Below are 15,842 nucleotides of genomic sequence, written 5' to 3'. Positions count from 1 at the left end.
CAAAAGCTGAGCATTTCAGGACTATTAAAGTCATAACTTTAAATACATTACCAAATCATGATTTAAGGTCTGCTACAAGCCCATATATTAGAGGAGAAAAACCAATGGGGGAATATTTGGCTCAAGTTCCCCAGTTGAGATCATGGTCAGAGGTGTGATACTTGCCAGAAACCTCGGAAAAACATCACACATCTACACATCACTCCACCCTTCACCACAAGAAAAAATAAGGCAATACAAGGCTAATATCTTTCCACCTTTCCCAAAAGTCAGGGCATTAAAGCTACTCTTTGCAGACTAGATTGTTAAGTTTCATGTCTGAATGCACAAAGAAATGGCATAGGTCATAGGTGAGATACAGCATCCTGCAACCCATTTTAAAAAGTGATTTTTCATGTGACATTCTCCTTGTACCAGACTTGACCATTTTTAAACACAAAAATATCCCGGAGTATAACTGCCAAAATACTTAAAAGCATATCCTTGAGGAAACTGAGTGGATTATTATTTCCCTCTAGATCAAAACTTAAAATAGAATTAAAAATAGTCTTCTACTCGAAGATAATGTGGAACTTAATTTCTTGCTTTAATTTACTGTGAAGTTTTAACAACATTTGAATAGACTCTGGAAATAATAATAATAATCATTATTATTATCTTTTAGGAGGACATGGAGAGAATCAGATTAAACATTACAACCATTGTTTTAAAATGTAACCTTAATATATTTTATTTTATTTGTAGAAGCATTTCAAAACAATTGTTAGATTCCTAGATATTTGTTATCCTTGGATGCTATTGTAAATAGATATAATTTCTTTAACTACATTTTCCATTTGTTTCTTCCTATTATGTATATTTTATTTTTTTATGTATAATACTTATAACATAGGTAATACAGATTTGATGCATAAAATATAAAAATTAGGTATAAATGCATATCATTTATATAAAATATAATTTATATGAAATATTAAAGAAATTATATTGGTATTTCTTTAAATTTTATATATGTTTTATATCCAACTTCCTTATAGATAAAGCTTTTAATTTACTTTTATACATTTCTGTCGCCTGACTCTTGGTTTTCCAATAATTACAGCTATTCGGGCATAACTTTTCTGAAAGATTCTCTTTTTCAGACCTATTTCTGAGCCTGTTAGTGCTCAGTTATTTGCTAGAAAATGATAAAGAATAACTACTATGGTGACATTGCTATTAATGGCTATTAATCCTTCAATATATTTTGGTGTTTTATGGTACTAAATATAGCACATTGGTATATATGTATTTGGATATAAGAGTAATTATATATGTATTTGGCAAACCTCCCATATCTGATAATTCATTTCTTCTCTGAACATATTTTGGCATTGAATAGTATTAGTTTGGCCTAGGAAGCTGAATAAAGACTCCTAAAACCAGAAAAAACAATGAAGTTGTTAAATAGTGATTAGTCTGCCAATAACTGCTGAATTAAAGAAATAGATCTGGGACATGAAAGGGATACATTCCATCATGAATTCATTTATTAATTCATATTCTCATTCCATTCTGTAAAGATTTATTTAGTTCCTCTTTTTTGCCTAGAAATGTGCCCATGAGTGAAATGTACGAAAGATGCTCTAAACTTGGTAAATCACTGCTGTTTTCTCACCGGGTCTACTGAGTTTATTTCTGGGCATCAGTGCAGATTCAGAAGAGACAGCTTGTGTTTTTATAATTAGTCAAAGATATATTTACCCGGTAAATTCCAAATTCATTCATTTGAAAAGCAATATATATTATCTGTGTGACAGCAATATAGATTTTTAGAACCAAAGGTAACTTAGAAATCACCTTGTTCAATTCCTTTATTTTTTTGTCTTTATGACCTGCTAAGTTTCAGATGGGTTAAGAAAAATAGGCTGCCTGGGTATAATCTCAGACTCTATCATTTATTTTCTGTATTTCCTTAGACAACTGACTTGGAAATTAAGTCTTAACGTCTCAGTGTCCTCACCAAAAAACAGGAATATCATTCTACCAGGACGGATACTACATGCAATGCACTAGCACTGTGCCCAGCACAGAGTAAACAAACATTACTTGCTAAAAATGAGCTAAATATTACCAGCAGCACTGCTAGTTGAACCCACTTTTTGATTCAGCCTCCAGGGAAAAAACTGACTTCAAATTTTTTTGTGTCCATGAAGTAATAATAATAATCTTCTACACTGAGCGATGTGTGTCAGATTTTGTTATTGTTCCCCATTACGTTCTTTCCCTTCTTGTGAGACAAGTATATCTCCCTGAGACATGGATGTCAGACTGGCTTTGGCCAGTGAAATGTGAATGAACCTGACATATATCACTTTCTACCAAAAGTCTTAAGAGCAATTGTGTGCTTCTTCTTTTTTCTTTTATTTTTTTCGTGAAGCCAAAATAACTTGGTAGAGGCCGAGCCTTATGTATTCAGAATGAAGAATTTTGGCAGCAGAATCTCAGCTAACCCACGATGAATACATATTGTGGTCAAGAAATAAACTATTGTTGTTGTACGGTATTGAATTTTCAGGGTCTTTATTACCACAGAAATAACATTTTTTACTATAGAATAACCTACTAAAAGCTGACTAATACAGGGAATTACATATATTTTTTGTGCATTGTCTTGCTATTTGTTTCCATGGCAGCAATGTCTACAAACCCTGCCAAATATATGGTTGAATGTTGTGAATTTTATTTGGCAATTTTATTTTTAAAGTGCTATTCTACTTTCTGGATTCAAGGGGAAAATATGAATGAGGTTTTTCCCCCCAATTTTCACCCCAGATGTTTGGCAACATACAGACAGAATAGAATGTTAATGGTTTTGAAATGAAATTAAGCTAGAATGTTAGTCTCATCAGAGAAAACTGTATTTTAAAATAGGAGGAATAGGAATTGTCTTCCTGAGGGCAGCACCTCCTTCATTTATTAAGAAGCTTCTTATTTGTCGTCTAGTCTGAGGACAGGTTCATTCAGCTCAGCTGAAGCAAGTTAACTAGATGGATTTTTAAAAATACTAGTCACAAAATAGCAGTCAATAAAAAAAATATTTTGAGGCTTTTGCAACACTAAGTATTATTAAATTAAAAAAAAGCAAGATGAATATATTATTGATACAAGTACCTTAAAAATAAGAACACTGTAAGATTACTTAGAAGAAAAACATAATCACCAGAAATCAGAAATTCCTTACAATTGACCAGTGAAAGTAAGCCTTTATAAAAAAAATATTTATTAGGTTATCTGCTTTGTTTAATTTTTTTTGATAATGCGTCTAAGGAGAGAAGCAATGGGGACTTCAAATATCATGGTAGAATTGTGTTTCATAAACTCTGTGTTGGGTATATTGCTATTAAATATCTTTCATACATATTAATACATATTTTTTATTTCTTCAATATTTAACAAAATTTTAAAGAAGAAAAATCCAGTAAGTTAAAAAATGGAGAATATCTGTTTGATTTTTGACATATAAATTGTGTAATGATATAGCAGGAGCTATATGGAGACGTGATGAGGGTAAAAGCCCGATTGGAGATGGTTGAGAAAAGAGCAAAAAGTGATAAAATGAAGACACAGATGGTGCCTAACAACTTTTTCCAGAAAGGAGATATGGTAGTAAATGGAAAAGGATGTAGTTTAGGAAAAGGTGGTTATTTGACTTTATTTTAGTTTGTAGTAAAAAAGGGATTGACACCTGTTTCAAAGCCAGTGGGGAAGATCAGTTGAGAGGAAGAGGATACCAAAGAGAGGAAGGGATATACCACAGCAAAATGTACTTGAGAGGAAGGGAAGAGTGGAATCCATATTGTCCACAGAGGAAGTCACCTTGGATTGGAAAAATACATGGGCCCTTTTATTGTAACAGGAAGGAAGAAAAAAGGATGTGTATTCTTTCCAGAAAGTTAGGAGAGAGATGCATCTTTTCTGAATTAGGGAACTAGCAAAGAGAGTGGAATTGGTGAGTGCAATCAAGAAAAATTTAGAAAATACTAATAGGACTTTTTTACCATTTAAATGTTTTCTTGGTTTGGGGGGAGAGCATACATGGATAAAAGAAGAAAACAGGATTAGCTGGACTTCTGGCTTGAAAAGGTTTGGGTGGAGTGTAATGCTATTTGTTATTATCGAGCTCTAGGAAGATGTGTAGATTAGAAACTAATCTCAACTGAGGTTCAGACCTGCACAAAACCTCCCAGAAACACAGATCAGGACAACCACATTGTGAGCACTACCTTACCAGTATGATGGAATCGTCAGAAGGACCAGGAGTCAGGAGACATGAACTCTCTTCTGGTTGCACCTTTACATTACATGGATCTGTGTACACCTTTGGGGATTTCATTGTCTTTATGAGACCATATCAATTTTTGATCCTTTATAATATTTTTATGAGCCTATGTTTGCGAACATCTTCAGAAATCCAAACTTCTGACTCTTCTTCTAGAGGTATATGGCGTTTTTTGGATTGAACCTGGTTATAGCAAGATAGTGGTCAAAAAAAAATCAATTGTTTTTGGAGCACAGCTCTTAAATAGTTTCAGTATTCATTTTATCTTTCAATAAGAATATGTTGAACCCCTACCATATGCAAAGGGCAGTTTTAAATACTTAGCACAAGTAAGTGAAGCTCCTCCAACCTGTGGAGGGGGAAAAAAAAATCTGAGCCTTCAAGAGGCTTATGTTCTAATGAGAAGAAAAAGCTAATGAACAGTAAACATAATAAGTAAATGATAAATAAATGATAACATGTTTGAAAGTGGTAATTATTATGCAAAGATTAAAAGAGCAATAAATGAAAAATCTGGCATGAAGATAAACAGTAATTAAAATATGATTAAAATATGATTATCAGCATGGACCACATTAAGAAGGTAACAGTTGAGCAAAGATTGAGGGATTTAACCATTTAGATATTTGAAGGAAAAGGGAAAATCTAGTGCAAAATGCCAGAAAGTACATGACATAGAACAAGAACACCAGAGTGACTGGATCAGAGGAACCAGGGAAGAGTAGTAGGTGATGAGGTCGGAGGGATAAAGAAGTGACAGTTCACTGGCTGCTTCTTCTGAGTGACATGGGGAGTCACCAGGGTAATTTAAGCAGAGGAGAGACATGAGCTGACTTAGGCTTTATAAAGATCACTTCATCTGTTGTGTTGAAAGGGTTACTCTATCTGTGGGTGAGGGAGGAGGGCAAAGAGTCCAAGAAGAAAGCCATGCTAGTTAAGGTAAGAAATGACAGTGGCTGAACCAAGGGGGCAGCACATTATGATCCTGTTTTAATAATGAAACAGAATTTGCTGACACACATCGAATACGTGTGTGAGGGAAAAAGCAAAGTCAAGAGTAACTTCAAGGTATTTGGCCTGAACAACTAGAAAGATGGAACTGCCATCAGCTGAGATGGGAAGTCTGTGGGTGGAGTAGGTAACCAAGAGTGTATGTACATCAGGAAGTCAGCTCTAAATGATAAGTTTGAGATGTCAAGTAGACCCTCTAGAGAGTTGCCAGCATGGAGCATGTTGTCAATCTTCCACTTGATATCACAGCTCATCTCATTAGTATGTGAATAAATGACTCAGTGTAGTGTATTTGTGCAGAACATATTACATATTTAATGATCAGTTAATATTCAAATTCTTGATATTCTACCAAAGTTGTTTTTGTTTGTATGCATTATGGTAGAATAGAAATACTTTAGGATATCCAAAAAGCTAACTTAGATGTAATGGAAATAGATCAGAATGTCCAAAACTGATTTAGTCAGTTCTTTCAAAATGTTTAAAGTGCTTGATTCTTGTTAGAAGAAACTCTCCACGTAATTTTTTTTTAATGTAATGTGGACTTTAACATTGCTCTGAAATCTCTATCATTATTTGATATCCCAAATTTATTTGCTTTCTATATTGCAAATTTCTAAAATAATTATTCTGTCATTTTGTGGTCAAGAAGAACATTTCAGTGTGTCATAATATAATCATAAACCAGCTTAAAGACTCAGCCTATCCCATGTTTCTCTTACCCTCTAAGTAGGTTTAGATTATTGCAACAAATAGGTAATTTCACACATTCAAGTCAACAATGATTGCCAGACAGTTTATGGGATGGAAATGCTTACAGATCATACAGGGACCTTGATTGCAGAGTGATATGAAGTACATTTGCAATATTTTCTCTTAGTTATTTTTATCTGCTAGGCTTATAGACCTGTAAATAAAACTGGCAGAGTTCTCCAAAGAATTGAGTTTCAGCTTATGAGTTTATTTTATGGAGCCTCTATTCTACCTGTACAAGTACTTCAAGTGGTAACACAGGCAAATATAAAGCAACATCCTATTTTATTAGTGTATTTTACCACAATTCTGCAGATACACAAGCTTCAGAGATCATAAACACCCAAGATCTTGAAGACTTTACCTTCCAATAAAGCGCTTTTTGAAAAGTGGTACTGCCTTCCAACCTATAAATACACTGCTACCCTTGAGGGAGCAAAGATTGATCTCTTCTCAATTTACAAGTAAATCCATTGTTAACCCACCTCACCTCTTCACCAATAAAGGGCTGATTTATGACCGACGGTCAATGAGTCCATCTGAGGCGATTTCTACTAAGGCTAAGAAAAGAAAGTATAAGAAAACCTAGTAAATTGTGCACCGTTTAATGTAGATTAAATGAAGTGAGCTATATTATATTGCTCAGCATCAATCCTAAGGAAGCACTTGACTGTTGTATATTATACCTCCAGGATGAGAATAATGATGCAAGCCAGTAATCATTCCTCCAATAGAACATTATTCATGATGCTTGGGGATTGTGGCTATACCACAGCTGTCTGATGAAGTCCTATTTATAAACTGTCACTTGCCCACTGTTTCTTGCATTTCCTTCCAAATAATTTTGGAGTCCATTTCATTGTCTACCTGAATATATTATTCCATGCTAAAGAACAATAGCAGAATAAAAAGAAATAGCACATTATATATTTATAAAGAAGAAATGTTAAAATTAATAAATTGAAATAGGGACGTTTCTCGTGGCTAACAGAAAAGTTCTTGATATTGGAAAGAGTAGTGTCTGGAGTTAAGGGCTACATCTCAAATCCTCCACCAACTCTTCCTTAAATCACACATTCCCTGGGGTGTACAGCATACTTGTATCCTCTTAAAATATATTTTCTGGGGTGTCAACTTCCTAAAAGATCCTTCATTTTTCCTCTTTCTTAGAGAGTGAGCAGCTAAAGAATCGGAAGGAGGCTTTTTATGTGAACCTAACCATGGTCAAAGGACCTTACAATCTGAGACCTGGGATAGATCTTAGTGAGCAATTTCCAGTGTTGTCTGAGAAAAGAACACTGAGGAATACTGCATCCTGTATCCTCTTCTTAGAGGTTTGTAAAGCACATTAGCGTTTAAATAATTTGAGAAGTTCTGCAATAGAGAATTCTATTCAACTTTGCATGGCCCACCCTCCCTCAAATATACTATGTTATAGATTTTTGTTGTTGTCGGGTGGAAATAAAATTCATTCACACATTAGTAATGTTAATCTAATCCCACCTCTTTCAAAATGAGGAAACTGAGACCCAAGAAGGTAAATGATATGACCGCGATCTCTCTGATTCTGTCTGTCATAGCCTAAACGGGACCTGAGATCTGTTGATTACCAACTTAGTGCATCCTGGGGCTCTAAAAACTTTGTGAAAAGACTGAGCTGTATATAAGATCAGGGAAAACTATAGAAAAACAGAAAAAATATCTTTGCTCAATATTTTGAGAAAAAAATATTTGGAGAAACCTCTTGCACACCAATATGTTCTTTCTTTCTACTTTATATAAAATGGTCTGAAATGTATTTACCTCATTTACTTACCTTCACCTGACAATATGTTGTTATTCTTAGTGCATTATCCAGAAACATGAATTCTTCGTTTTTAAACTTAGAAAAATTAAATTGTATTTTTCTATGTTAGTCTGTTTCAGCTGCCATAACAAAATACCAGGGACTGGGTGGTTTAAACAAGAGAAATGTATTTTCTCGAAGTTCTGGAGGCTAGAAGTTCAAGATCAAGATCTTGGCAGGGTTGGTTTCTGGTGAAGCCTCTCTTCCTGGCTTCTAGGCGGCTGCCTTCTTGCTGTGTCCTCACATGGCCTTTCATCTGTGTGTCATAGTCCTGCTGTCTCTTCCTTTTCTTATAAGGATATCAATCCTATTGGATTAGAGCTCCATCCTTATGATCTCATTTAACCTGAATTATGTCATTAAAGGTCTTATCTCCAAGTGCAGTCACACTGGGGGTTAGGGCTTCAACATATGAATTTTGAGGGGGACACAATTCAGGCCAAATCATTTCCATTCCTATATGGTATTTTCTGCTATCATTTGTTGTTTCAGAGAACATTCCTTTTTCATCCCTATTCTTTCAGTTTGCCCCAGGTTAGCTCTTTCTTTCTTGTCTCTAAACTTTCCAAACATATTTTATAACTGCAATACTGAACTTTTGGGGATATACCCAACAACAGTCTTGAAGATTTTCATTATCTTCAACTTTCGTAGACTTTATTTTCTTGCACAGACCAGTCCTTCTCCAGGTTCTCAATTTGGGAATCCTGCTTCAAGGCATCCCTGCTGTCCTTGCACTTGTCTAACAAGCTCATGGTCTTTCCACAATAATTAGACCATCAACTGTGGTTTTATAGAGTGAGCTGTTGGGCAATATCCCATCTAGGAGATGAAACTTTTTGTTTGTACCAGCACACTAGTAGTAACAATTTGTTGAATCTTTTCTGTGAAACAGTCTTATATACATGAAGGAAATAAGTATGGTTGCATTGAAGTTAACGACTATTTCTAACATTCTGCTAGTTATGCAGAGCTAAAAGCACGGTATTGGCTCTATTTCAAATTCACTGCAGCAAAAAGAAGGAAAATATGTAACAAACAGACCAACCGAAAATAAGTAAGTTGCATTTGATCACTTTCATAACAACCTTTACATTGTGCATTATTACTGCGGGATTAAAATAACATCTCCATATTGTTCTCAGTTGTGCATTTTTGTTGCCCCTCATAATCATTTGCAAAGCAATAAACAGACATTAAGTAGTTATATGACTTAGCTAGGATCACAAAACTATTAACCTCTTGAACCAAACTTAAACATGACTGATTTCAATTGATTTAAACTGAAATTCAGCAGTTAATTCAATCAACACTGACTGCATGCCAGGCTTTGGTTACATAACAGTGCGCAAAAAGAGTCAGAGCTTGGATTTAACCCTGCCTTCCAGAAGCTGGTGGAAAGACAGACACATTTAACCTGAACAGGAGGGGTATCAATCAGGCTTTGATTGGCCACAGAAGTTAAGAAAGGGTGCAGAAATAAGGTCATATGGAGGACCAAAGTAGCTAAGTTAGAGAAAAACATTCCATTCACAGAAGAGGACCAGAGAATGATGTAAGAGGTAAAAGAAAGAAAGAATGAACGAATGAATGAATAAGCTGTTTAGTCTGACACAAAACAGAGGACATGTCTATGACTGATTATTGGAAATAATTTCTTATCCTTTTTAGTAATTGCCATTACAATGAGAGTTAATCATAACACACACCCAAGTTCCAAAAAAAATTATGGTTTGAAACATATTTTTATTTTTTATTAACTCTTACTCTTTTGTCTCAGTCTAAGAATCTAAGGAATATTGCACTAAATCCAGACAATGAACTTCAATAGCCAGACTTTGATGTCTGATATACAGCTACAGAATGTGTGTGGGTGTGTTCACTCCACACCATCAGCCTTAAAGAGTGAAGGACACACCCGAAACTTTCCCTTAGTAGCTAATTATGGAAAGTTAGATCTAAAAATTATACCCATCTTGAATATATTTATATTCACTATACCTTGGGGTATAACATTTCTCAAATCATCACTCATTTACTATTGTACTACTTTTGTTTATTTCCTGTCATAACTGTTTTCTTAAACTATCAATTCATTCCTATGCAGTTACATTTTGAATCTAAACACTTATTTATTGTCTCTATATCATGTATATTTTTTAGACACATCAGTAACATCAATTTTCATTTTTACCAGAAAAGTCTTAGCTTATTTGATGGTCTCACAATTTACCCAGGAACATATCTATTATTTTCTTGCAGATAGAGTTCTGTGTTCAACAATATTTTTATGATTATTTTGTAGGAGAAACATCAGCATATTTCTTTATAATTACTTTATACTTACTTTATCATTACTTTAAGTTACCTTTCAAACCATCCATTCGATATAATATTAAATACCTACTGTATGTCATCTATTATTCATATAATTCAGCAACATGTTGATTTTTTCCTCTCTTTTAAAGGAGATTTATTTTGTCTTGCCATAGGAGAATCCAGAAAGATTAAAGGCCCATGTATGCTAGCAAGTAGTTACCAGAAAAGCTTTTTATGATACATGATTCTAACATGCCAGAAGAAAACTGCATTGAAAATGATGTAGTCTAAATAATAATACGTTTGAAATTGAAAATTAAATATACTTTTGCACATCCTGATATGCTACTGTGCTTGCCTCATTTGCATGCAAATAAAGGTTCAATAACTATTTTAATTGCTATATTCTCCCAAAAGCAAGGAAAGAAGATTCAAAATATATGTATTATTTTGTATGGGAAAGAACGTTAATATTCACCAAATAATTACCTAATTTACATAGTGATTAGGCTCATCTGCAGTAAAGTATTTTTATAAATATACAGAGGGAACATTAGATGTTGTGAAATTTGACAAGTGAAATAACAAGCAAATCTAATAAGCAAAATTGTATGCAGGTGAAAGACTTCTAGTACATTCTTTTTACTATAACTTTATTACTAATGTCAGAATAATAAGTCAAATCCTTAAGCATTCCGTGCATCGTATTTGGTAGGTGAGAGGGGAAAAGCAAATATAATATACTTAAAAAAATATTGAACATGATCAAACACATCTGAAAGAGATAAATTCCTCAGGGAAGAATTTCCACCTACATAATTTCAAGTGGAGTAATCTATTTTCTAATTAGCAAGGAAAAAATCTTCTGCATATGACCTTGAATTCTAAAATATTAGCTCAGAGGGAATATTTACAATCCGGAGGCTCAGATGCATAATGAAAATATGGACATGACTTTTACTGTTGTTAAGATTCTTTTTAAATCATTCTTAGGCATAATCTGCCTATGTTGACTGACATTTATAGTATGGAAATTAGCTGGAATACAAATGCAGTGGCGTTTGAAATTAGAAAACACAATACTGAGAAGGCAGGTTAAATATTTGTGGTGTTTAAAGCCATTTTTCTTGGTAGAACCAATACCTTTTTTCATTTTGATCAAGCATATATTCTAAATGAGTTTTACATATTGAAATTATTTTAGTTCTCTAACGCGACTTCTTTTGTCATTTTATATGTAGTTGTTATTCATTTCAGAGAAATGTATTTTTCAGCTTTCAACATTTTAAGTATGATAAAGGAGGGAAGACTGTAGGATTTAAACATGGAGAATTTGTTAGATAGAAATGTGTGCGAAATGAACAAACATGAACTTGAATTAGTGAATGAGCAAACTGACCTGATTTTAAGCAATCTATTCACTTGTTTGTTTGTGGGTTTAAAGTGATCAAGAAACAATAATTATAAAATGAACTGTAAGGCTGCACAGATGGATATGAAGAATTAAGAGAGTTGATGAAAAATTCTAGTTTATGACCCTTTTCTCCAGAATCTGGGACAAGATAGAGATTCCTGGGCTTCTGGGAGAATCCTGAACTGCTGTCTGCACTGAATTGGAAACTAAAATTATAAGGGCGAGAACACCACCGTGCAATGTATCTGAATTTTGGTGTCAGCCAGACCTGAGGTGGAAACCTGACTCCTTCATTCATACATTACCTGATCCTAGGAAATTACTGTTCAGAAGTTCAGGTTGTAGGATGAGAATGACAATCATTTCTTTCAGGGTTATTGTGAGGATTAAATAAGATTGTTAATGAGCATCAAGTCTGTAGGACATGGCCAATTTAATAAATGATGGCAAATATAAGTGTTATAAAAGGTCCAGGAGCTGAGAATCCTGGGATATTTCTCCCTTCAGCAGCTGACTTCCCTTATCCTTTTGAGATATGACAATTCTGCGTCTGTGAGGGTTTATCTGGTATATTTAAGAGATCTGACATGTAACATCCACAAGGGCACAGATCAATCATGCAGGTATTAAAATCAGTGCAATAATGAGAAATAAAACTATATGATTATAATTTACTACTTTACAAAATGTATATTTATCTAAAAGTTCATTCATATGTGTTCATTGTCCATGAGATCATGCCAACCCTTGGTATGAAGTTTCACTGTACCTGATACATACTAGTAACTGAAATTTATTAGAAATGCAAATTTTCTGAGAGTAGAAAATTTAACAAAATTCTGTGAACTTCAGAGTATTCTAGGACACTGAAGAAATTCCTATCAAGGGAAAAGGACAAGAAAGATGACAGTCAGTAGAGTAATCCTATACAGATTCATCCAGAGAGAGAAAAATACCTCCAAATAATTTTATAAGGTCTTTATAACCTTGATATCAAAACTAAAAAAGTACTTTGCCAGTCAAACAAAATACTGGCAAGGTGAATTCAGCAGTATGTATGTTGTGAACAAGTTGAGTTTTTCCAAAGAATTCTAGGGAGGCTAAGCATCAGAAAAATCTATACTCTCCATATTAAAAGATTAAAGGAGATGATTAAAGAGCCTCTGATATTATCTAATACTTATTTGTAATTTGAATTACTTGCACACTAACACCACAGTGTTTACTGCAGCTCTATTTACAATAGCCAGGACATGGAACCAACCTAAATGTCCATCGACAGATGAATGGATAAAGAAGATGTGGCACATATATACAATGGAATATTACTCAGCCATAAAAAGAAACGAAATTGAGTTATTTGTAGTGAGGTGGATGGACCTAGAGTCTGTCATACAGAGTGAAGTAAGTCAGAAAGAGAAAAACAAATACCATATGCTAACGCATATATATGGAATCTAAAAAAAAAAAAAGGTACTGATGAACCTAGTTGCAGGGCAGGAATAAAGAGGTAGACATAGAGAATGGACTTGAGGACGTGGGGTAGAAGTGGGAAGCTGGGGCGAAGTGAGAGTAGCATCGACCTATATACACTACCGAATGTAGAATAGTTGGCTGGTGGTAAGCAGCAGCTTAGGAGATGGGCTCGGTGTTTTGCGATGACCTAAAGGGATGGAATAAGGAGGATGGGAGGGAGGCTCAAGAGGGAGGGGATATGGGGACATGTGTATGCATATGGCTGATTCGCTTTGCTGTGCAACAGAAACTAACACAGTATTGTGAAGCAATTATACTTCAATAAAGATGTATTTTTTTTAAAAAAGGGGAATTTTCTTAACCAAATAACTAGTACCTATTAAAACCTCAGTACAGAAGGAACCATTCAAAATATAGTATTAGGAAAATTGTTTATTCTAGAAATCTACATTTTGAAAGGCCTGTTTATTCTTTATATTTGTCATGAAACCCAGAGCAATTGTCATAAATTGTGCTGAAAATCATAATCTCTATAAAGGGGATGTTGCCTAACCCCTGTCAAACTTAATGAGATGAATTCAATTAACAGAGAAAGAAACTAATCTATGCCTATGCTCATAGTCAATGTAAAAAACAAAAAGGATTGTTTTTTCATGCACTTATGTTGATATCGGTTCTGTGATCTTGCACCTCAATTACTCTTGCTGTCAAAGCAGATAATATTGCTTTAGCCCCTGGTACTCTGAATGCAGTGGGAAAACAGGCAGCCTCAGCATCACATGGGAGCTGATTTAAATATGCAGAATCTCAATCAGACTCCACCCAGACTTACTGAATCAGAGTCTGCATTCTAACAAGGTCCCCGGGCATTTATCTGCACAGTGTAACCCATGAGAAACACTGCTCTAGGCTACTGATCTTCCTGTCTTCAGAAACACTATGAGGATCATTAATCCCCAAGAAGAATTTTACTTTCGGCATAGAGTATATGATATTTGCAAATAATTTGTGATGTTTTTGTTTGTTTTATCTGAAGGTATGGGAATCTGTTGGCAACTTTCCCCATCATGGTGATAATAATAGATAACAATTGTTAAACTACGTAACTGTCCAAGGAACTCTCCTAAGCATTTTAAGTGCATTTATTCTTTTCATTTTTCCACCTCCCCGGTGAGGTGCATTACCCCATCGCACAGAAGAGGGAACACAGACTTTACATAACTTGCTCAAGATGAAAGCTGTTAAGATCCAGAGTGGTTTCGGAACTAGGCAGTCCAATTCCCTGGCCTGCAACTGTTAAAGTCTCTTAGCCTCTCTCTCTGATACCACAAATATACTCTTTTTTTTTTTTTTTTTTTTGCGGTAGGCGGGCCTCTCACTGTTCTGGCCTCTCCCGTTGCGGAGCACAGGCTCCAGATGAGCAGGCCCAGCGGCCATGGCTCACGGGCCCAGCCGCTCCGCGGCATGTGGGATCTTCCCAGACTGGGGCACGAACCCGTGTCCCCTGCATCGGCAGGCGGACTCTCAACCACTGCGCCACCAGGGAAGCCCTACTCTTAACTTTTGATCAGTTTATTTAATATGTTCAGTCTGTTCTGAACGTATATCAGTATATTTAATAAAATTTAAGAGGTAGCACAAGATAAAATTTTTTAACTGTATGCTAATCACTCTTTTTAAGCATCCACATTCATTTGCTCATTTAGTTTTCACAGCAACTATGTGAATTTCATTGTTTTGTTTTACAAATGAAGAGTTTTTAAAATTCTTTTTAGAGATGGGAAAAAAAAAAAACCCCAAAAAACTCTGAATTCCAGAGGCATATGACTTGCCCAGCATCAGACAACAAGTTAGATATTAAAAAGTAAAAATTCATAAAGTCATGAATCGCTGTGGAGGTAAATTCAGAGTGATGCTTCTGTTCTAGGATTTTCTACTTGACATTCTCTTGAGCAACTCCATGAAACAACGTTTCCTAATACTGAGGTCGGGCGGGGGGGTAACAACTTCTCAAAAGTAATTTTAATTTTAAAACCCTTGCCTGTCCAACACCCTGTGTCTATCTCCTTAGCTGCAGAGCCTGCCCTAAGGCGAAAGCTACATTGAATGCCAACATGTTGCAGATGGTATAGGATAGAGGTGGCAGGTGAGCAGAAAACATCATCAAATTCTCTAACAGTGCTGTCCACTAGAATTACAATGCAAGCCACACCCGTCATTGTACATTTTCAGATGGCCAGATGGAAAGAAGAAATAAGAAGCGGGTGAAGTTCATTGTAATCATATATTTTATTTAATCTGCCATATAAAAAATGTTATTTTAATATTGTCAATATTAACTTTTATGAAAGAGATACTTTGCATTTTCTATGCTTTGTCATTGGAACTGGCGTATATTTTTAAGTCACAGCACATCTGCTTCTGACTAGTCACCGTTACAATGCTCAGTGACCACCTGTGGCTCCTGGACACATTGCTGCACTGGACGTCATGGTGCTACAGACTCTGAGTGACAAAAAACCCAAGTGTGTATGTAAATAAGGAAGGGATAAATCAATAAGTATGTCAAACATCAAAGGAGTAGTCTATAATGTCATCACTACTAACACACAGTACTATTCTATTTCCCTGCAAGGTTTGTGCAATTTTATTTTTCATATTTTTCTTCTTTTAAAAAATTGGTGTAAAATTATACGTTTTTA

Source organism: Hyperoodon ampullatus (assembly GCF_949752795.1).
Source record: "Hyperoodon ampullatus genome assembly, chromosome: 10".
NCBI classification, from domain to species: Eukaryota; Metazoa; Chordata; class Mammalia; order Artiodactyla; family Ziphiidae; genus Hyperoodon; species Hyperoodon ampullatus.
This window is presented reverse-complemented; position numbering follows the sequence as displayed.